General features: G+C 40.0%; 1 long non-coding RNA gene across 1 annotated transcript; it reads right to left on the bottom strand.

Moving 5' to 3' along the window:
- Positions 1 to 8,229: 8,229 nt before the first annotated feature.
- On the bottom strand, positions 8,230 to 23,778 carry LOC137172420 (uncharacterized). Its single transcript, XR_010924974.1, has 3 exons — positions 20,077 to 23,778; positions 18,960 to 19,177; positions 8,230 to 10,046 (listed from the first exon to the last, which is right to left on the bottom strand). It is a non-coding gene; the product is annotated as an uncharacterized lncRNA (long non-coding RNA).
- Positions 23,779 to 24,505: the final 727 nt, after the last annotated feature.

Below are 24,505 nucleotides of genomic sequence, written 5' to 3' on the forward strand. Positions count from 1 at the left end.
CCTCTGCCTGTGTTGTGTTGTGTGTCTGTAGACTAATAAGGGAGGATGACCATGGGCTCATATGTATTCTTCATCCCTGACAAGGCACAAAACCGGGCGCCACAGTGATTGCAGCAATGTCATTTGTCAGCACTCTGGCTGTTCTCTATGCCAGCAGGTTCCAAAATGACCTCCTTCATCACGTGGATTATTATTTCCCTTTCACTGCAAACTGAAATGGCATCTCATTCTTCTGATGTCCAATTGGGCATGGTGCTCACGCCAGTGCTTTGCATAATGTTGTGAAATCAACACAGTTGAAGCTGTGGTCTTTTATTTCTTCTAGTCAAAACATTCCATTCTCTGCTTATTTCTGATTTTTACATGCAGAAACAGTACAATTTCTTTCATTTAAACTGTCTGAGAATGCCTCGTTCTGCATTACACTCAGGAGTCTCCCTGATGGGCCATCAGTGAGCTTTCCAGTGATAACAAACCATACCAAAAACTAACCAGAAACACAATACTAAACAATTTCCTTTTTTTCCATCATGTCTTTGATGAAAGAACTTAATGGTCTTTCTAAGCAGCCAGAGTGCCAGTCAAAAGTTTGGACATATCTTTCCATTCACTTGAATGAGAAAGTGTGTCCAAACTTTTGACTGGTACTGTATAAATGGATGTCACACACATCACACAATGTGTTCCATAGGAAAGTGGATCAACATAAGGCATCACAAACCCTCACACACTCAAAGCTCCTTTACATCAAGAGGAAAAAAACTGTGGTGTGACTAACAGCCCAAGCTCTGGGAAAACTTGACGCCCAGGTGTGTGCTTTGCTAGCACCATGATCTGCCAGCTTCCATACTGAGACCACTGCAGCCAAAATGGGAAAAGCTGCAAACGAGGTGTGACTGCACCTCCATTCAGCCTTTCACAAATAAAATCCTCTCAAGTCTCAGAATATTTGCTAGATGGAGGAAAATATTCGCTGCCATGCTGTGCAGCTAATTTCATAGCAGGTGCCATAGATGCAGGAATAATTGCACCCTGACTGTGCTTCAGAGGTGCACCTGGCATCACTGGGATAAGGACTGATGGAAGACACAGGGAGTTCAGGTTGTTCAGATGTTGATTTAAAGCCAGTGACTGGTGTGTGGGGAAATAGGGACAGCATGGCCATCCTGTTGGTACACGGCCTATCAGTTCACAGGGAGCAGTAGAAGGTGCTGTATGCTCCACAGTTTTAGGTATTACGAGCAGTGTTGGGCTTGTTACTTGAAAATGTTATCAATTGCTAATATTTCTTCATTTTGTGAATCTAACTCAACATAAAGTAAAGTTATGACATTATTTTCCGTCACTCAGTACAGCTCCATGTGTTGAATGTGTTGAAACAGAAAACAAGTTGTGTTTAACAAGGAGCCAATGTATGATTTGCAGGTGTAGAGAGCCAGAGTGACAGTCATAGCTAGGCTAACAGCTAGCTTAGCCCTAGTGACTGCATACAGCACTCCAGAAGTTCCCTCCTTAAGGAAGACATCTTTGAAGTTACAGGAAGGGGTATTCCTCCTGACCACAGACCTCCCTCCTCCCCCTCAAAAGCAATGTGTTGTGAGTCTCAACTGCTGTCTGTGCTGGAGACCAGAGACAAAGCTTTTTTTTTTAAGTCTCTGTGTGTTCAGTTCTCAGTAGCCTACCTTTGTAGCTTCTAACTGAATATATGTAATTTGAAGTTTAGTCTTTCTCCTGTGTTCCTGTTTGTACTTGCAGATATCTACCTTATTTTACTGTTTACTGATCACTTTCAGCCGTATGGGAGTCGTGTTAAGTTATTGCTGATGACAATCTAACATTTCCTGCTGATATATATATTAAAAGCTTTTAAAATGACTCAATCCAATTAGCAGAGCTTCGTTTAGCAGTGCTATTCTTCAATAAAAACAAGAAATGGAGATATATGGATTTAGTTTTTCAGTGAATCAGTTAGAAATACTGCAGGGAGGAATAGTACAAACAGAAACAGCCACAGTGAGATGTTAGATGAAGAGCTGTAGACAACAGGCTCTTACTGCATTTTCTGCAAACAGCAAACCTCCAGCAGGTAAACAACTACTTTTACCTTGCCGTGCTGTGTAATGGAAAAACACTCACAGTGTGCCAGCACAACTCAAGTGCATCCAGCATAGCTTGGCGTGACTACCCCAAAAACAATGGAAAAAGGGCATTAGGTTAAGTAATAGATGTTGCAGAGATCCCTGGTAGATCACTTTGTAATGTTAAGACTGTATTTCTACTTTTTACCAGGTGATTGAATGGCTGCCACTTTTACATCTTTCCAGAGTTCTAAAATCAGGTCTCACAGCATTACAAATTGCTGTACTGGTGTCTGATAAGTCTTCATACTAAAGCCTTCCTGAATCGTATTCTATCGTCTAACTGGTACCTGAAGCAACACCTCAATGCAGCTCTTGCTTTGTTTGAACGCTGCTTTTCATCTAAAAGCACAGTAAAGCAAGTTGATTTCAATTCATTCAGATTAAGTTAAGGGGAAACAGACATTGACACAACATTGGACCAGTCTCTCCACTGGACACACAGAGACCAAACTGATATCAACCCTACCATCCAACTAACAGATAGACAGTTAACAAGCTGAAAAAAATAAAAAAGAAAAGCCCCAAAATGTCAAAGTTACACAGTTACTAATTAGTAACTGTAATGACTGAATTGTAATCCTTTGCAGTGCTCATTACTGAAGTAGTAACTACATTATAATACTGCATCTGATTATGTGTGCAGGTAGAGCGTGTAAATGCAGCCCACACAGCTACTGATGTTAGGAAGGTCTTAACGTGGCCCACAGCTGCTCTCACCTACTGAGAATCCCAAAAACAAAAGAGTCTAAGCTGTGATTCAACAGACTGAGGTACAAATAGATTGACAGGCACTACTAAACCACTAAACTATCCACTAAAACAGCATTTGGAAGATAAAAATCATTTAAGTGCATTAAAGGACAAGAGAAGACAATGTCACCCTGTAGCTGTCTGAGGATGTCATGGCTAGAAAATTATTCCGAAAAAGAGAAGGGAAATTATAGGATCATTTTCTGCAGCAAGAGTAAGGAATTAGACTTTAAAGAGCCATTGATTGTCATAGATTTTCTCCTTTTTATTCGCTCTGTGCAGCAGCATGTCGAGGTTCAAGGCGAGAATGAGAGAAAAGACTGTGTGCTAGAGGCTCTGTAGATCTCATTCTCTCTTCTCTTCTTTATAGTATCTCTCTCCCTCTCTTTCTCACTCGCACAAGATTTCTGTTCATTAGGAGGAGAGGCAATATGAAACTGTGCCATCGCCATCCAGCCTCACCTCAACCATGATATCATTCTAAGCTCTCATTTTTTATAAAAGATACCTGAGGGAAAATCTGGGCCATGGTCACTGATGTTAAATCATGCCCACTGAGTCTGAGTGGTAGACATGGATAAAAGTCATTTTCTGCAGTATTACATATATATGTTGTGACGAAATAATTGTACTGGAGAATCAACTGATGAACTGTATATGGATAAAGCAGGAGCTTCTGTTTTTGATAAATCCAGCAAATAGTTCATCGAGGTAATCCACAACTCAGTGATTTCAACACTGCCCACAACAGTGGCGTGTGGTTCATTAAAGGCACTGGGGCACTGCCCTTCTTGCAATTCCAATTGTGAAATACATATTTTAATGAAAAATTGTTTTTGTTATTATTGGGTTGTGTGTGTGTGTGTGTATAAATTTCAGTTGTTACTCTCACATAAATCATACATAAATACAGAAATGTGATGACTAATGAAAAAGCGCTGCCTACAATCTTTGTCTGTGTGCTGAAGGGCATACTTTTCTCTGCCCAGTGGTGGTATGTGTGTAATATGTTCAGCTTTCCCTACTGGCCCCTGATTGGTTGACACCATGTGCTGAAAATAAGTGGATCTGGGATGGAAATTTTTATTCCAAGAAATATTGCCAGATTGGACGATTTTCTGCCAAACTGCTGCTTCCTTATTAGATAACATTTACCCTCTGAAGGCAGGCAAAAGCATACACGGATCTTTGTATTACTGTGGTGATAATTATAAAGTGAAAGCAGTTGCTAAAAGGCCACCAAAAGATACGTTTTTAAACTTTTAGAAACCACTAGCCTAGATGCTAGCCACCAGCAGCTGGTCGTCTGCTACATTGTACAGCGCATGCTTATGGCCAAACTACACAGAGCTACCTAGGGCCGTAGCCCCACCTAGTGGAAAAGTCATGCCATGCCACTGGCCCACAATGGTCTCACTAACCAAAGATATTTAAAAAATAGCTACCTCTGTATAAACAGCATGGCAAAATCCCAGTTGACAAGTTTACATTATCTCACAGTCTTGTCATATCGTCTAACATTGCCACTGAGCATGACAGCAGCGCAGCCTCATGCAAGAAGCACTCATACTCAGATTTTTTCTTTGGAGGCACATACAAGTGATTTAAGAACATTTGTGGCATTCAACATTGTTGAACTTAGAATTTTCTCTTAGGTACAAACAAAATTTACAAGTGGTCCAGACTTGTTGTATGAGTCATGAATCTGTGACTTTCTTCACAAAGGTAGAAACAATTGTTTAACTTGGAATTATGTCTTAATCTGAATGAAATTGCATTAAATATGATACCAAAAATCAACTAAAATAAAAAACAAACTTAATGCAAATGAATATTCTGTTCATCATATTGAAATCATCTTGGCTGCCAGTTAACTGAGAGGCTTTTTAGATTTGATCATGTTTACTGGCAAATTTCAACACAGCGACTTCATTCACTACATTTTTCTTGTTTTAAACAGCTACCTAAGGGTCTTTCTGCAGATCTCTGTCCAGTGTTATCTTGTGTTGCAGCTGACAGTGTAACATCAGCTACTAGGCTAGGCTACAATACTCTCTCCACTAATTGTCACATCCTGCCTGGACTTTGTATTTTTGTTCTTTTGGTTTTTCACTGTTTCCCTTGTGTGTTCCTTTTGTGTTCATGTGCTCCTTCTCTCACCTGCCCTGCATTACCTCGTTAGCCCTGCCCTGCTCTGTGTCTTCCCAACACCTGCTTTGTATCAGTCTTGTCAGCCCTGCCCCTCTCCGTGTTTCCCTCAGCCAATCACTCCCAGCCTGCCCTTGTGTCTAGTCACCTGTTCCCCATTCCCTGACTAGTTTAGTGTGTGTTTATAGTCTAGTTTTGAGTTCAGTCTTTGTCAAATCGTCTGCAGTTATGGTTATTGTTCCTATGTTTCAGTGTTTCATGTTTATCATTAAATATTCTGCATCTGATCCTGCCTGCCGTCTCCTGCGTTTGGGTCCACCTGCTCCACTCATGACAGTACAACTCAACCAAACATGGACCCAGCAGAGATGGACCTGATTTCTGTTTTTCCAGCCCTTGATACATCCCAATGACTCTGATTGTGAGGATATTATCAAGTTTTTTCAGTCAGTCCATGAGGACGACCCTGTCCTGCTCATTGGGAGTCTGTGGAGCATGAGGCTCCATTCTCTGTGTTCCCACCTAGTAGCCATCCAGCCTCCAAGCCAGCTAACCTTCAGTCTGCACCCCGGATGGCTTGCAACCAGCCAGCCCCCCAGTCAGTTAGGCTTAGGGTTTTGAGCCTGCAGCCTGCCAGTCCTCAGCCAGCTCCAGCCCAAAACCCCTACCTGGGCACCCGCCTGGCTCTGGAGGCCCTCGTAGCACCGACCTAAATTCCGGTCCACATGGCAGATGTTGAAACCTCTCATTGGATTGCTTTGCCACCTTGTTTGTCTGGTCCAGGGCTACTCCTCCGCTCCCCAGCGCCTCAGAGTCTCCACTTCCCAGTGTCACAAAGACTCAGCCCATGGTTCCCAGCTTTCAGCTCTTACACCAGCCCAAGCAACTCTCTGTCCCTGCTGGTGTGCAGCAACTCTCTGTCCCTGCTGGCGTGCAGCAGTCCCCCGTTCCTGCTGGGCCACCGCAGCAGTCCCTTGGTCCTGCTGGGCCGTCTTAGCAGTCCCCTGTTCCTGAGCTGCAGCCATCCTGTCCTTGTCTGCCTGAGGTCATGGTCATGTTGTGTTTCCCTCAGCCTCACTCCCAGCCTGCCCTTGTGTCTAGTCACCTGTTCTCCATTCCCTGATTAGTTTAGTGTGTATTTATAGTCCAGTTTTGAGTTCAGTCTTTGTCGAGTCGTCCGCGGTTATGATTAGTGTTCCCTGTTTCAGTGTTTCATGTTTATCATTAAATATTCTGCATCTAATCCTGCCTGCCGTCTCTTGCGTTTGGGTCCACCTGCTCCACTCACTACATGACACTAATATCACTGTAACTGTCACATCCCTTGACTGCCTCTCATATTAATCATGGAGCACATGGATCTAACTTCATGTCAAAACATTACTACTTTTTTTTTTCTGTTACAGAAAAATTGTTTCAGCTCCTCTAATACTACTGACACTGATAAATGTGTCTGCTGATTTCTGATGGCAGCAACCTCAAATTCTTCTTTTCACTCTTTGGAAACATTTTTGTGGATGGAACTTGGCCACAAACAGAGCAGAACAGGTCATCTTTTATGGCAATTTTAGGGGTGTTGATTATGCTAATTATCAAATCACGTAAACAGGCTTATGCTATGACCATTAATTGTAACTATTTCAAGTTTGTTTCTGAGAATTTTTTTTTTTTCAGTTTGATCTAAGTAGTCTTCTACAGAGAAGCCAGTCAGAGGCACAAATCAGAGCTGCAGTACTTTAAGAACGCTCTGTTGCTAAGGAAGAAAACATAGCACCATAGTTGCCAAATTCATCTAAAATTGACCAAAAGTCGAAAATTTAAAAAAAAAAAAAAGTTTTAAACTGCTGAGGGTTTTACCAGATTTTTACAAAGCATAATCCATAGCTTCCACTCGACGTTAGCAGGGCACGCTAGAATTTTAAGCTTCGTCATTGAATGAGTTTTAGTTAAGGTAATCATTTATTTTGGAAAACACGCTAATTCACTTTCTTTCCAGGAGATAGTTGAGAAAATCTATATAAATCTGATGTCTGTGCGATAAGTACAAATCTTGACCTGGGAGGCTATTAGCTTAGCATAAAAACATGGAGCAGGGGGAAACAGCTAGCATGGCTCTGTCTAAAGTTTAGAAATATACCTGCCAACTAAACCTGAATATTTAGATGTTGTATCTCATCTGTATATACTGTATATATAGTAATGTGAAAAAGATCATTTGTGGTTTTACGTGGAGTTACTAGCTGTAACAATTTCTTGACGAACAACAGTTCGTATGTATCTATCTGCCCACTATTACAGTGCCACTGTGTTGGTTGCCTGGCAAATTCACTATGGCAACCGGGAAATCACTGTGCCCGGCTGTTGTTTTGCACATTTCTGTTTGTGTACAAACTTAGTACTGTGTCCAGTCCATATGCAAAGCAAGGCTAATAGCCTCCTGGCTGTAGCTCCATATTTCATGCACAGACATGAATGGTATCAATCGTCTCATCTAACTCTCGAGAAGAAAGTTAATTAGTGCATATCCTAAAATTATTCCTTTAAATGAAAATACACCTCAGGGATTGCACTGTATTTAGCCCTAATTCTTCTTACATTTTAGTCTTCCCTTGTAGCCTACCTTGAACTTTTTACCAAAAGAACCAGATATTTTCTAACACCGTTGCTTATCTTTTGTACTGATGATTTAATATAGAGTTTCATGTACATCCAAGCATTGGAAGTGCTCCAACTGCCATTCACCGACTATTGCCTATGCAGAAAATGAATGGGACTTACAGCTCCTAGAACCCTAGATGCCACTTTCAATACTCTATAATGCAAACTGACAATAGGATACATCTCTACAATATATATGACTATAAATGTTTGCAGTGTGAAAATATGTGAAGGCTTGCTCTAAATGTATCCACTGCTAATGTGTGATCTACCTATTGGTGTTCTCTGCTCAATCAAGCAGATATAATCCAAACACACTCACCACCTGCTAGGGTTGCCTCCTTCATGTGGAAAAATAAGGGACATCTTGCCAGCGGCCCCATGCCTGGGGGACTCAAATCAAGTAGGGGGTCTGGGGGTCAAACAATTCATTTCCTGCATTCTGGTGAATTTTTATGAACCAATTTGTGCTTTTTATGCATCAATTTCATAGTCCACTACTACTATTAATATGAATGGAAAGGAAATAAAGAGTCAATAAAGGTAAAGCACAGTTTCATCAGTTATATTAAGGATTAAAACATCAGATCATAGACGTGGGCAAAATGTTTGGTCTGTCAAAATAAACTATTTGGTATATTTGGAAGAAGCAAGAACCCATTGATAAATTTGGAAATAGCAAAAGACCAGGTAGACCACAGAGACCACTATTGTGAATGACTGAACAACACATTCATTTGTGAAAATAAATTAACAATACATTTATTTGTGAAAATAAATTGAAAATGTTTACTATCAAACTGATCAGAACAATCCTCCTGGATGTAGGCATTGAAATAAATATCAGCCTATTCCAGAGTGAGGGAAATGTAGAGAAACAAAATAATTACTAATTTATCTAGGTTATGTGACCTTTGTGAATGTGAATTCTCCCCTCTACCTAACCCACCACCACCCTCTCTACTTTTTCTTCCACGTGTACTTTTTGTTGCTCCTTGCTGCCTCAAGCAATGCCTTGTCCTTCAAAACCAGTGTGGAACTCGTCACAGTACAGGTCAAAGTTCACAGAGACAATTAGCTCACTCTCCATGAACTCCACAGAGCACCGGTTCTGGACCTCACTCCATTTGCTGTTCATCCTGGAGAGGATTCTCTCCACGAACCCTGTTGAGGCTGGTGTGCTCAGAATGCAGGAGATTATAGAGAGCATATTTGGCAGATCAGCTGCCTGACATACAGCCATCCACTCGGCTGCCACATCTTTGTTCCATTCCTGGAGCTTCTCCACAACAATATTCAGCATGGTGCACTCATCATAGAGGTCATCCATGTTCACTCTGGCTGTGAGGTGAAGCTTCTCACAAATCTTCTCCAGGTCATTAAAGGTGAGGTTGACAGGGAGAGAGAGGAACAGAAGACAGTGAAGCCAATTACTTTCAGAGAAGTGAACCATTTTTCGATGTTCCTTAGGGCTGTGTCGATGAACGCTGTGAACCCTTGCTTTGCCTTGCCTGCATCATCTGGAGGGAGACTTTGCAGCTTCGTTTTTGTTAGATAACCGTAGAACTGGTTATCTCACCTCTGTTTTAGTTTAGCACTGATGGAATGCATGATGGGATACAGCTCTACACATGTAGTAGCACTGGCCTCAAGCTTCTTGACAACCTCTTCAAAGAGGGAGAGAATGTTGATGCAGAAGAGGAGGTAAATGTCCACAACATCGCCATCATCCTTAGTGACGAGCTTCAACAAAGTCCTGATTTGTTTGGGACACTCATCGCCAAGGCTGATGAAGTAGGACTTCACTGCTGACCAGCTTTGCAGGAGTCTTGAGATGGCAGGGTTGAGAGAAAGCCATCTGGTAGTGACATGCTGCAGGACTTCTCCGAACTCAATGTCAAAGAACTCACAAAACTCCTTCAAAGCCTCTCATCTTTTTGCTGATATGGAGAAGAAGCTGTACACTTTCAGGGCACCCCACAATCCACTCTGCTGATTTATCTGGATCTTCGATGAAGTCAATCATTTTATTCACCACACCACATTCTGGTGTGAAGAATTGGATCGTCACAGGGAACATCTTTCTGTTGCTTTTGTTGGAGGGATCCATGTGTATGGAGAAAGGTAGAGGTGTTTCATCTTTCTTCAACATCCCGACCACATCTTCCACGGCCTTTGGTGCTAGAACATCCTTCACCAAGGACTCCGCCTTTGTTCTCTGAAAGAGATTTTTTGGCAACCTTAGAGTCCAGCAACATTTTTTGGGAGAGTGTGTGTGCACAGTCTCTAATATCGCAGCTCAGGTTGTGCTTCAGTGTGGTAAACCTGAGTCAGCTCTGCAACCATTACCTGGAAGGGAGGAATCATAAAATAGATTAAACAACTGAATATAAAAAATGGTTTACCATTGAAAAATTGTTGACCTTTTCTTTGGTAAAATTATTTATTTCTTATTACTTATACATTATCATATTTAGGTCTCAAGACTGTAAACTATAAAATAGCTTGTAAGTTGGCTATTTTATATCCTTCAAGATCCTCAACTATAGATTTGTATAGATTTTTTTTATATTTATGGATGTTTTGATGGAATGAAAAGTGAGTGGACACAGTTTTTTTATGCTCATAATAATTGGAGATGGATGGCTATAGATCCAACAGTATAGAGAGAAATATACAGCCAGTTTTAACAAATAGCTAGAGCTAACAACTCCCTGATAAAGCCTTGTCTTTGTGTTATTACCAGTGAATAGTAGAGGTCAAAGCGCCCTCTGCTGGCTAGACTGTATCATAACAAAAATATTCTCTTAAAGCATATTATCATTTGTAGGCATTATAAAATCTAATTTTAACCTTCAGTCCAACACTTTTCAGGAAGGATGAGATAGCCTAGCCTTTCTACCCACTTGGTGGACAGGTACACACAAACACACACACACACACACACACGCTCAAGCCTGAGGAGGGAGCAGGTCTTCTGCCTACATCCTCAGAGAACTGTCACCTTGTGTATCTGGGAGAATGGCATGGCGTAGCTAACTATCACATGACTCTAAACACATTAGAATCTAATAACAACAGTACACACATTATCTGCCTCTGGGGAAGTCTGGGGTATCATGAACTGAGCAATTCCACTCTGCGTCCTCTGCCCTTGCACTGCTTGGACATGGTAGTCCTCTGCTGAATGTTGCTTCAGGTTGGACAGTCCACCATGAGCAACAGAAAATACTCTGTGACAAACTGTACAGTTTGCCTTGTACTTGTTTCCACTGACAGGGCTGACCCACTTATGCTCTGTCTGCCACCCAGTTCTGTATTTGGACATTTCATTTTTACGGGCGGACTAGAGCTGGAGGTAACGTTATTTACCGACATTTAAAAGCCACGTGTTTGAGTCTCTGTAACCAGGGCAACGAATACATTGAGTGACAGTGACAGACACCTTGCCTGTCACTCTGATTTAATATTTCTCCTCAATGTCTCATGAAACACTTTTGTTTTTATTATTTCTACTGTAATTCCAAGCATGTGAAAATGTAGCGTATGCATTAGAGTAGGGTGTGCACGAAAATAGGGGACAACTTGCATCCCTTATTGATTAAGTAAGGGACAGTGCATTTTATTTTTTAATGTGGGACGATCCCCTATTATATGGGATGGGTGGCAACGCTACCACCTGCAGAGAGAGAAGCACTCCCATTACCTCTATGTGATATAACACCATGATAGGTGCAGGGTGCAGCCGGGCTGAGAGAAGTGTACCTGCTGTTCTATTAACAAACCTCATTTGCATGATGGGATAATACAGGTAAACAACAGTTAATTGTCAAAAAAGGGAGTGTGAAATAGAGCAAATAAATGTGTGTCTGAACTGTTCTTGTAAATGTATTCACAAATGGGCAGCAGGAAAACAGCTACATAATTAAATCGTAACTCTCTGCACTTAAAGGTAATTAATTCACAGGAGTTGGTACTTTACAGTAATTGACGAGAGCAACATGGCATCTAAATTATTCAGAATGATGCTCAAACCTTACATAGTTACACAATTGTTTAATTGTTGTGGTGTGTGTGTGTGTGTGTCTGTTTTTTGTTTAATCATTCTTAACAAGGGAGAGTTGGAATGTTTAAGCTGAAAAAATCAGTAGAGAAGGTCACTGTCAGTACTTTCTCCCAAATGTTTTGGAGGTCTATTCCATTTCACAGCTCAGATTAGCTCCTAACAGACAACTCATTGAGCTTATTGTCTGTCCCTGTGAAATGATCACTGCCTCACTTCTTTTCTAATCTGCTGAAAAGAGCCCACAGCTCAACATAGGGAGATGAACTGTGTTAACTTGTATGAGCACCTTGGCAAAAATGTAATTTTTTTTCAACAAGACTTTCAAGATATTATGCAATCTTAAAATTGGATTTTTTTTGGACAGAGTCTCATTCAACTGGGGTGAGATTTTCTCATTCAATATCTGTTGCATCAACAATTTCAGAAAAAAAAGGCTCTATTAACAATAAGAAAATGACATTTGATTCATGAGTTGGTGCAAGTTGATTTACACTGGAAACATCTCACATGCACAGTTTTTCCACTTGCTACATAAAAACGATATTAAAACTTGAAGCTGCAACAAAGTGACAAACCTACAGTTCCCCTCAGCTCTACAAAGGTTTTTTTTTAGCCTATTTTAGCTCAATGTTTTGGTTCCACTCTCATCACCCTTGTTTCCAGTCATAGCACACAGCTGTCCAGTGAAAAAGCTCTGATAAACCTACTTGACACTACTGCCCAGCACCAACCAGCAGACAGACAAAGTTAGAAACTAGCTGGTGAACAAAGTGGAGCATATAGAGACTAAAGACCAAGATATTTTTCTCAGGAGCTGGTGGAGAGCAAAAACAGAAGCTAGTGAATATTAGCTTAAACCTGCAATAACTAATATTATTTGGCCAAGGTGTGAACACAACTCTGACAGATGTTCACCTTTTAAGTTGATACAGTGAACATGTTAGCAAACAGTTGCTTATTTCCACACCCAACAGATACAGAGCAACATTAGCATTCATTTGGAGTTGTGTTTGTGTTGTGTTTGGAGTTGTGTTGTGTTTGTGTTTCTGACGAATTTTTTTAATTTAAAACAGAGTTGTCAGACAATCAGACAGGTTGTAAGCAAGCTAATAGTTTATCCAGATTATCTAAATCACTTCATTTGAGAGTGAATGAAAGTGAGCGCAACCAAAACATCAATAAAAGTCTGTAAGTACAGTAGAGAGTAGGGTTGTAGTTGGAAGTTTGTCTGTGCTGGATATTTATAACGCACAGTCTGGGTAATCATTTCACTATTCACTTTGGATTCTCTTTCAAAGTTTTGCTAACCTTGAGGTTTGTTTAAACTCTGCCTGATCGTCTGACTGCTCGTGTTTTTAACCTGTCTGACTTCTTTTCGGCAATTTTGGATGTTCACAGATCTCAGATCAGAGCTAAATTAGTGAGTATAATCTTTTGATTACTGATAAAAAATGATGGTCAGAGCATTGAAAATACGACCAAGGTTGTATGAAATTCTAAAATCCCATTATAACTAAAGCACTGGGTAAGAATGATATTTTTGCAGTGGATCCCCAGCAGGCCACTATGGACAGCACAACAGCAAGCTGAGTAAAAATCCTGAGCCTCTCCCTATCTCTGTCCCAGGGTGTTTGACTACTGTGTAATGCATTCAGAGATATCACTCTAAAATTGTTTGGGGGGTCACTAGGAGTCAGGGTATGAGCCTTTGCAGATTGGAGAGATTGCCAGACTCCAGCAGACTGTGAAATGGAATATATCATGTGTGTATGTGTGTTTCTGCCTCTCTTTCTCTCTCTCTCATTTTGTATTTGCACCAGGGCAGAAGTTTATTGTATTGGACACTCACACTGAGCCTGCTGATGCTGACCACCCAACCTGTCATTGTGTCTGTCAAACACGGTGCCAGCCATTTTGTAAAACACTGCTCTGTGACTCCTTTATTGAGTTCTGTCCTGCAGTGACGACTTCACAGAGGTGGATGCTGCTATTTTGGGACTGAGGCTTGTTTGTTCGTTACATTCAATTTTGACTGTTTTTTTCTGTGTCTGATTGTTACCTGTGTGCAAAAAAGGCTACACATTAAATGCATAGCTGGATACAGGAGGCTATTAGCTTAGCTTAGCATAAAAACTGGAGAAGAAGCTGACTAATTAACATATTGTAACTCACTGAAAATGATTCTAATTTTAATTTTAATAAATTTGTGACTTTGTGGGGAGTTATGTCCTGTCAATATTTCCTGGCAAACAATGTAATGATTTCCTGAGGTCTTCATAGTGCAGACGCTGCAATGAAGTGATGGACGAACAGATAAACTTTTTTCCGCCAAGAAATAGTTTCAGCACATGACTACTCTTAAAACCACAAATTGCTGTTTTTACATTTGTTAGTGTATGAAATAAACCAACATGATAACATTTTAATCAATGAGATTTAGAACTCTTGGTAGGTATATTTTTTTACTTTGGACAGAACCAGGCCAGCTGTTTCCTCGTTTCCAGTCTTTATGCTAAGCTTAGCAAACTGCCTCCTGGATCTAGCGCCATATTTAACACACAGAGATATGATGAATATCAATCTTCTCATCTACCCCTGACTCTAAAGAAAGCAAGAAAATGTCTGTCTATTCCTTTAATAAAAGAGGTGGAAGAATAGATAATGCTTGTGAGCATGCATTTGAGTTGTTTTGTAATGGTTACATGTTTTGGAAGGTATTAAAGATGTCATGCTGATAGGGGCGCCAGATCAGAAAACATCCATATTGGTCATTTTGAAGGGGAAATAGTAAATAAACATACATGTTTGTCCTATTATGGCAATATAAAGTTCATACGGCTAACATGTAAGCAAACAGTTGGATATTTGTTCGTTCAGCAGACACGCAGCAGCACTAGCATTCAGTTTCTGTTGACCCATCCAATATTCACTGTATTTCTAGCTCTGTTTTGGTCAACTCCTGAGATATATAACTGGGTATTTAACTAAATACCCCACCATGTTCACAAGCTAGTTGCTAACTTTCTCTGTCTGCTATGTGGTGCTGGGCAGGTAGTGTGCATTGGATTTATCATAGCTTTTTTACTGGAAACCAGGTTGATGAGAGTGGTGAGGCTGAACCACACAGTAAAACTACAGACTGCAGTAGCTTGTGCTTTGGGGAAGTCCAGAGTTGGTGATAATTCTCTATGGGTTCATCATTACAACTGAGCGCTTTCATATTACACAGTTATTTGAGCCATTCTTAATATAAATATATTGATTAGTGCAGTTTATCACCAATGATCTAGGTTGTGTCTCTCTTATCCTTTCTCCCTGCTCTTGAGCTCTCCACATTTAAAAGCTAAAGATGCCAGCCCCTGCTTTCCTTCCTTGAAACAACCGAGCCATGAGCATAAAACACTACAGTAAACAGTTCTCTTCATAAACGGAGGCACTTGAGATAACATCACTGACAACTCAGCTAAAGAAATAAATAAACTTTCCACAATGTACAAATAAATGCAAGCTACATCCCATCATTCTCAGATGAGAAGATGAAGAGCACAAAGGCTCTTCTCCTGATGGCACCATCACCCAGTGTATCAGGACAATTTGTCACACACTCTCAGCTCCAGTTTGATCACTCGCTCTATGTCAGGGCAAGTGTGTTTCCATATCAGCTGCGCATTATGTTACACTTGGCTTCCTGTCAATCACCTGACACCCAAAGGAAGTGGGAAGTCTTCTCCCAGGAGAAAAAACCCTTAAAAGCATGTCACTCTACACACTGTGGTGTCAGATGAATGCTGTCTCATATACTGTTCCTCTGTGGGCTGACACAGCAGTTTAAAAAGTTTGTATTAGGGCTCAGACACAGTAAGATGACCCTTTGGCCTGTGTTGGCTAGTCAGTCATTTGCTAGTTGGCCTGCATTTGAGGCTGTTTGAACAATTTGAACGTTAGCAAACCAGCTAAGAACACACAATAACAACCCTCCATTAAGACAGTAAGACAACGAGCATGCAGACCCCACGCGAAAAAGTAACGGAGCATTACTGTTATACTATTATATTACTCTAGCATGTCACAAAGTAAAGCATTACTGCATAACACTGGTTGGTATGAGGGAAATTTTAACCAGCAGTAGACAGAAATTAGCCTGTTTCAAACCTCTGTATTGCAAACCACATCTTAGATTTGTTCAGTGATTCATACAGGCCAGGGGTTGTGCTCATTGATGTCTAGTTGGAGAAACAGTCGACTTTGTAGGTGTTGTTAAGAATGGGGCCACAACCATGAAAACACAGCTGTACAGGTGTTTGTAAGTCATTTTTCTTTGATCAACATGTAAAACAATAACTGCTCCTTTCAACCACTACTGCAGGTTCTGTGTTGAAAATGACGTCACCTGGACAGATACATTACTTGTTACTGAACAAAATTTAAAAACAAAGCTGACTAAAAGTAGATTTAAGACCACGGTAACAGACAATGCATACCCAGAGCTAAGCAAGAAAAAATTATCAGTGAAATTAACAGCTTGAACTGGGATGATGTACTGTCCTCTGATGATCTGGACTATGGCTCTGATACTTTTTTTTTTAAATTTGAGGATACAGATCAAATCTAAAAATAAAAACAATTTACCATGGTTTAATGAAAATTTGTGGAAACTCATGAAATCTAGAAATGCTGCACTAAAGAAGGCAATTAAAACTAGAAGAGACACTGACATGCTGATTTATAAAGGTTTAAGGAACAAAGTAATCCAAGAGCTAAGAGAAGCTAAGTCTCGTTTTTATCTCTATATACTGAATGAGGCAAAAGGCAACAGTAAATTGATCTGGAAAAACATCGATAATCTCAGAAAGAGGGACCCAAAATTTTTAGGAGATTTTAAACTCAAAGTACAGGGAAAGTGAATTGAAGATCTTCTTACCGTTGCTTCTGTCTTTAATAATTTTTTTCTTGAGTCTGTATATGAGTTAGGAAAAAAAATTACAAAAAGCAAACTGGATATTGTTCCTGTAGATGCTACAGGCCAGGTTTCGAGCTGGTAGAGACTAGTGAGTTACACGTAAACAAAATCACCAGCTCCTTAAAAAGCTCCAAAAGTAGAGATGCTTTCCAATTTGACACCATGTTTGTCAAATCACACAAAGATATTTTAACACCCCCCACTGCTCATTTAATTAACTTGTCTTTTAAACGCAGCTCCTTTCCTGATGACTGGAAATGTGCCATTGTCACACCTATTTTTAAATCTGGAGACTGCCTTGAAGCCAGTAACTACAGACCAATAAGTATACTGCCAGTACTCTCAAAGTTGTCATTAAACAACTGACAACATTTCTTAATACAAGCAATTTTGGTCAACATTGTATGCAATTTGGCTTTAGAACAAATCATTCCACCGAAACTGCTACATTGAACTTAATAGAGCAAATTGAATGAAGACTTGACAAAGGAGGAGTAGTTGGTGCTGTATTTTTAGATCTGCGTAAAGCATTCGACACAGTCAATCATGATGTTTTAATATCGAAACTCTCTAAATTTAACTTCTCATCTAGAGCACTGGCATGGATGTCTTCATATTTATCAAATAAGATACAATATGTTAAAGTTGGTGACACACTGTCTAGTAATATGAAGTGCACAATGGGTGTTCCGCAAGGGTCAGTGTTAGGTCCCCTATTATTTAGCCTATATATTAATGATCTCCCTCAACAGTGTCATGATGTAGAACTACAAATGTATGCAGATGACACCATTGTGTACACACATGCAAAAACAGCTGAGTTAGCAGCTGCTAAGCTAACAATTGCATTGGAAAGGATTGCACACTGGCTTGATCAATCATGTCTGAGTCTAAATGTAAACAAGACAAAAGGTATGTTTTTCTCTAAAACTATGGTACAACCTCCTAACGTTGATATTTTCATCAAAGGTGAAAAAATTGTCAGTTTTTTCTATGAAAGCCACGACTCAGTGGAATGTCCTACCTCATTATATGACGAACTGTAGTTCAATCAATACATTCAAGCCAAATTCAAAACCAAAATCTACTAAATACCAATCAGCTGTGTGACCACTGAATCTAAACTTTATCTATGGTCTTCTCATTAGCGTAGGTAATCTTGCTTTTAATTTGACACGTTTACATTATTAATTTCTAATTGACATTGTGGGTGTATGTGATGTGCTGTTGTGTGTAGCTTTGTATTTTGTATTTTGCATGGTGTGTTCTTTGTGTTTTTTGCTTTGTACTGTTTGTTGTTGTGCTGTTGTATGTTTTGATTGTGGGGAACTGTGGATGTAAATTAGCTGTGAGCTGACTCCGGTGCAGTGCATCATTTATGTTTAAAACTGCACACTGTCCCAGTCAATAAATAAATCCAATTTCAACTTCAATTTTTTGGGCTAGGCACATATAAATGGACTAAAACTTTAAGTGACATAAGTCTTATATCATGGCTACTTATAGTTCCTGTAAAGTTTAATGATAAAAAAAAATAATAATTGGAAAGAAACATCCGAAATCCAGTTTCTTTTCAAAGGCCAGTGTCACTGCTGTATATACATAGATGGGTGACAGTAACATGAAAAAAACCAACGTAAAATGTCTTAAGCTGCGTTCAGACTGAATTTACCCCTGAATGAAAAAACTCAGCCCCCTCATTCATTTGAATTCAAGATTTAAGAGACTCAAGAGGTTTTACTGTCACATGCACAGCAACACAGCAGATGGCAACATTGAAGGCAGTGAAATTTGGCTTCTTCAAGCTCTAGTTCCAATTAGAGTATATAATAATATGTGAGAGAAATATACAAATATACATTATTTTGCACATTGGTGTGCAGATACAGTATTGTACATAAGTAGTAAATAGATTAATAAGTGTATTGAACATAAAGTGATGGGTGATAAATACTTCTGATAAAAATATAAATATAGTGTAGTGGGAAAGAGAGTGTGTGTGTGTTTGGTGGGAAGTGAGTACGTGTGTAGGAGAGGAAGAGCGAGAGAGAGACTGTGTGTGTGTGTGTGTGTGTATGTGTGTGTGTGTGTGTGTGTGTGTGTGTGTGTGTGATGAACGTTCACAAAGTCCCAGAGTTCAAAAGTCTGATGGTTTGCAGATAGAATCTGGCTCTGAGCCTGCTGGCTCTGATGCTTCTATACTTCTTGCCTGATGGTAGCAGTCAAGAGTCTGTACCTGTGGTGGCTGGCGTCCTTTATGATTTTCCCAGCTTTCCTTGTGCTCCTCTGGATGTGGAAGTCCTACATGGATGGCAGTTCAGACCTGGTGATGCAATGAACAGCTTTGATGACTCTCTGCAGGACTTTGCTTCAGTTGGAGCATAGTGGCCGTCGGTGACTTTGTACTTTAAGGTACTTCACCATTGGCTTCAGCCTCAAGCCGTGATAGTTGCCCTTAAGGCAGAAGTTTAAATACACCTTTACTTTGCAACATGAGTACTGTATCTCTACTATTTACTAAGTGATTGTGGCAACAAAAGATAACCTATGATAACTTTCTAGGATTGTAAAATCCTTGTCTCTGAGTATTAGAAACCACTTTGCAATGCTTTGGCATCTGATAAACCTTCAAACTTAGGGATATTTTACTCAAACTGGACATCCAGGATCATCCCACTGGTACCTGAAACAACACACCTCTTGTGTTGTTTTAATGTAGGGCTGTTTTCCATCAGAGAGGCCACTGGGTAAAGTGTTGTTCAGGTTGAGACACCTCATTTTCATATCTCTGCATTTGATATTCTTCTCCACTCATTTATTCACCTTTTCCCCAAAAAATGTGTCAACTGTCTGTATATGTCTATGCATACAGAATGAAATTAATCTACAGTATCGCCATTCAAATCAGTATTCAGCACATACAGTGTTGGCTGCTGCTCCCTTTCTGTGCAGACTGTAATTGAAAACTCCCGTGGAGAGTGTTAACACCCTTCCTGTCTGCCCACAGAGTGGCATGATCATCTTCTACTTTACTCAAAACCAATATGAGGAGAAATCACCCCAGGAAGTCCTGAGTTGAGATCAGCTCTCCAGTGCACTGAATACTGGAAGAGACCGAGACTTGAGCGGTAGGACATTTGAGAAACTTGGCCTTCATCAGGGGATTTTAGGCAGATATAAAGCCAGCACTTCCATTAACAATGTGTGTATGTGTGCTTGTTACTCAGGACTACAGAGACAAAGACACAAAATAGATATTAAACTAAATGAGGGTTTTAAGTAGTGATTTTACATGATCTGGCTCCTTACTGATACCATAAAGAGTGTGCATGCATGTATGTGTGCGAGCCCACCAGAGTTTTGAATTCATCATGGCAGTTGGGACTCGCTGTGTCCTCTCAGCTTTGCGGAACAGACCTGTTAATTGGAGAAGGGGGGCGGTGGCAGGGAGTGAAAGCAACACATGCACACGCACATAAAAACATGACAGAGAAAGATTGAACTGGGTGCTGAAGACATTTCCTGACATAAATGAAGTCAAATAGCTTTGGGCAGAAAGGTGAGTGAAGGTAACAGCAGATAATCCATGTTTCAACACCAGCATCATTGATTATATCAGGGGGAAGCATTATCTAGCAAGCATACACCCTCTTCTGTTCTCCCATACACACACACACACATACACTTCACTGCTATTAAATTAGCATTCTCTGGACTGTAAGGAGAGCTACAGGGCTCTGTGTTCGGCTCCCCCCGGGTTTCTATGTAATCTCTTTCTTCCAGCCTGCTATACTCCCTCCTGTACCAGCTCTAAAACACACACACACACACATAGAATCACGCATGCATGCATCTACCGTCGAGCATGTGCACACACACACACACACACACTGGCCCTGCCGTTGTACCAGTCTCTTTGATTGCCCTCCAGTTCTCTAATGAATAATTTAGCCCCAAATACATTCTGACACAGTGACACCCAGATAAAGTAAGTGAGGGATGGAGCAAGGGAGGAGGAAGAAAGAAAATAAGAAAAGAGGGCGCATCCATTCACAAGAGAGAGATATGAGTGAGTATGGAGTGGGGGTGGTAGGGGGTGTCCATGGAAGTGTTAAAAATAGGAAAGTGGTAGCTGAGGTGAAAAGAGATGGAAATGGGACAAGGATGCTGGCTTTTTAGGGGAGTTACAGGAATACTCCACATGTTTCAGAATCAAATTCTCACTCCCTGTAGGCTGAGATGTGGCTCTGAAAAGTTTGTAGCAAGTTTGTAAAAGTTAACTACAAATCCCAATGTGCATTTCGACAAGAAACATCCAATCACCAAGCTCGAAATTCTGGTTTTGGTGTTGAGAAAATTGATTTAACTTGTAATTTCTGGGTCACTTTTGAGTGAATTCAGCAGATTGCTCATGTTTTGCTTACAACTGCAACAACAAAGCGGTTTGAATTCATTAGCGCTCTGATTTGCACTTCTGACTAGCTTCTTCTCCATAGCAATGGCGGCCAAGGATTATGGGTATTGTATTGTTTAGAGCCATGTTTAGAGTGTGAGATTACTGGCAAATAGAAAGAGAGAAGAAATGAACTAAAACATAGCATCATTTGATATCATGTTTGGATATATATGGTTTATTGAAAAGCAATAATTAAGCACAATAACAATATCTCATATTTTCATTTATAAAATTGAGTGTATTTAGTTTTCAAAAAACTTTAAGATTTTTTTTAAACTTGGTGAGTATCTTAAAGAATCTGACGGCTGGTTTGAAATCATGAAAACACCATCTAATACCCATCCATCAGCTGCAAGCATTGCATCATAAAGTGAGGCTACAGGCCACACTCGCAGCTCTAAGAGCAGCACCATTACCACAGAGTCCATTGATTAGCCAGTAATAATGCAGGCCTGATGGCTTGTAGGCATGTATAAATCTCTGAGCAGAGGAGTATTCTCTGATGGCTGACTCATAACTCAGTGGGCAGGCAGCGGAGGGGAGAGGCCGCGAGCGTGTCCTGCTATAAAACCTGACAGCGGATGCAGACGTTAAAAGCCTGAGTCAAATTATGCTAAGCTGTGACAAGCTTCTGTCGGCTCCTATTGCTTTTAACAATATTTCAGTTACTGATCAAAGATATCTGATTCATGTAGATGTATCTTATCGCTGTTGTCATGTGGAATGCCTTAAAGATAGATGCAGTGTATTAAATGACCCCCAGATGTATGAAAACCATTCAACTACTGGAGAGGAAATGAAGCTGGCTGTTTTCTTGAGTTCTTGAGAAGCTAACAACGTTTTCATCCAGCAGCAACATTATGTGATTTGGTCTAATACTATGTGTAATGAATTACAGTACATTGAAGTGTATGGTGCTATGATTAACACTGCTCATACAGCACATGTAGATATTCTTTTGTAAAGAAATAAAGTACCAGTCAAAAGTTTGGACACACCTACTCATTCAAGGGTTTTTCTTTATTTTTACTAGTTTCTACACTGTAGAGCAACACTGAAGACATCAAAACTATGACATAACACATATGGAATTCAGTCACAAACAAAAAATGTTAAACAAACCAAAATATGTTTCAGATTTCAGATTCCTCAAAGTAGCCACCTTGTGCTTTGATGCCAGCTTTGCACATTCTTGGCATTCTCTTAACCAGCTTGTTTAGCCTAGCTTAGCAGAACGACTGCAGGCAAGGGCAGACAGTTTTTTAAAAAACAAATACAATTTGTGGGTTTTACTGGGAATTATGTGTCGGAGTTGTTTCTTGAGGAACAGGCTTTAGGGTTAGGGTTCAATAGCATTTTATCCAATCTGAATCCTTTTAAATCCCCTCTCAAATCTGATGAAGTTCAGCTTTCAGCATTTGCAAGTAATTCGCCTTATAAATAACTAGGGTAGAGCCGAATGCTCAGATGAAACGAGTATCTGGTACGGATGAGGATGAGCTCCTTCCCTACACAGAGCCTATACAAAGTTCACTGCTGCCTCACCACATAACACAATCTTGCCATCGTGCAAAGCCACTCTGTCCACAGAGCTTAACAGCTCATGACTCTCACTGCTTCTACACTGGATAGGTTTTCTTCCATCGTCTCGCTCCTACCTCAGTTTGTATAATATCTAAAATCAGAGTTACTTAGAGAACTTGGCTCATACTGGACGTGATGCTTTTGACAAGAATACAGTCGCAAGGCTGAATGAATATTTCCATGTTGGATGGTTAACACAGACTGTTTGCATAAATCACCCAGGTTCACACCACCAGGTCATTTAAAACACGACTAGGTCAAAACCTAGTGTATGGCAGGACCGCGTATGGTCAATGTGCAAAATTGTGGCCAATTTGTTATGGGGATAGTCAGTGGTAGTGTCTATAATGTCAATTCCTGGATATTAAATGTTCATCTGCAATTTTCCATAGTGGTCCCAGTAATATTTATTGTTAAAGTGTACTGAAGTAGCATCACATAACATGGTTAAGCTAAGTTTGAGTCAAAAAAAAAATGCAGTTGCAAGAACAATACCTTCCACTCCTTTCTTGGGATGTTTGATTTGAAAGAGAACTAATTTTAATTCTAATTATAACTATTCTAATTATCTGTTAACTCTCCCTGGATGGATGTCTCTTGTTTTTCACTCTACATTGAGTGTTTTGTCAGAGCAGTTGTTATTTGGGGTGCTTTAAGTGTGCGCTCTCTCATGCCTTTATGCACCTTTTTTCTGCCTTTTTCCCGATCAAGAATTATGGAGGCTGTGGTGGACATTATAAATGAAAGTTTTGACAGCAATTTGGGTGCAAATTCAGGAGGCTTATCTCCGCCTGGTTACCGCAATTACATTAAAATCAAGCGCACCTGCAGAGCAGCCGCCCCACACTAAACTGATATAACAGCTACATGAGTCTCATGTTGTACCTGCAAGACTTGTGTTTTAATGCTGCTCTTCATTGTTTGCGATGTGAAAACATCAGAGAAATAAAAAGTTTGCATCCTACTATATTAATTCAGTTATAAAATGTCCAGCAAGAAGAGCTTTAAATACCAACTTCTGATTAGGCCCCACCCATTTCCACTTTAAGCCCCACCCATTCCAAGTACAAATATGGATACAGATAATTTAGTTGGTTGAACCAGTGTTGCCAGCTTAGTGACTTTGTTGCTAGATCTAGTGACTTTTCGGACCCCTTTAGTAATTTATTTTTGTCAAAAAGCAGCTAGCGACATATCTAGTGACTTTTGGGACAGACCTTAACTCGTTGAGGTCTAACTAACTCTCCTCATTGAAGAGAGTTGTCAGTATTTCTCAGTGAATGAGCACTAATGTGGGTCTCTGGATTGACTATTCAGTCTGTGGGACAGAGCTGCAGCACATTCAATGGACCAATCATCAGCCAGATAGAGTCCTGAATGAGCTTAATGACCAATCATTACCGATTACTGACCAATTGACAGTTAACAATAGTGAATTTATTCTAGTGCATGGTCATCTCTCTATTCATGATACTCCAGTTAGAGTTGAAACAACAACCTGCAAAAATAATGTTATTAGATGTAGATTTAGATGCACATTGAGGAGCTGCTTGAAAAGAAAATAGCTAATGAAATAACTAGTTACAGTCAGTTAAGTTTAATTCAACTTAATTTTCTTTAAATATTTTTAAAATCTTGTATGTATATAATTACGTCATGATGTCATAAATATGCAAATTAACACATGACATCATCAAGCAACATCTAGCGACTTTTCTTGCAGGCTTTAGCTACTTCCAACT

Source organism: Thunnus thynnus, chromosome 20, assembly GCF_963924715.1.
Source record: "Thunnus thynnus chromosome 20, fThuThy2.1, whole genome shotgun sequence".
NCBI lineage: Eukaryota > Metazoa > Chordata > Actinopteri > Scombriformes > Scombridae > Thunnus > Thunnus thynnus.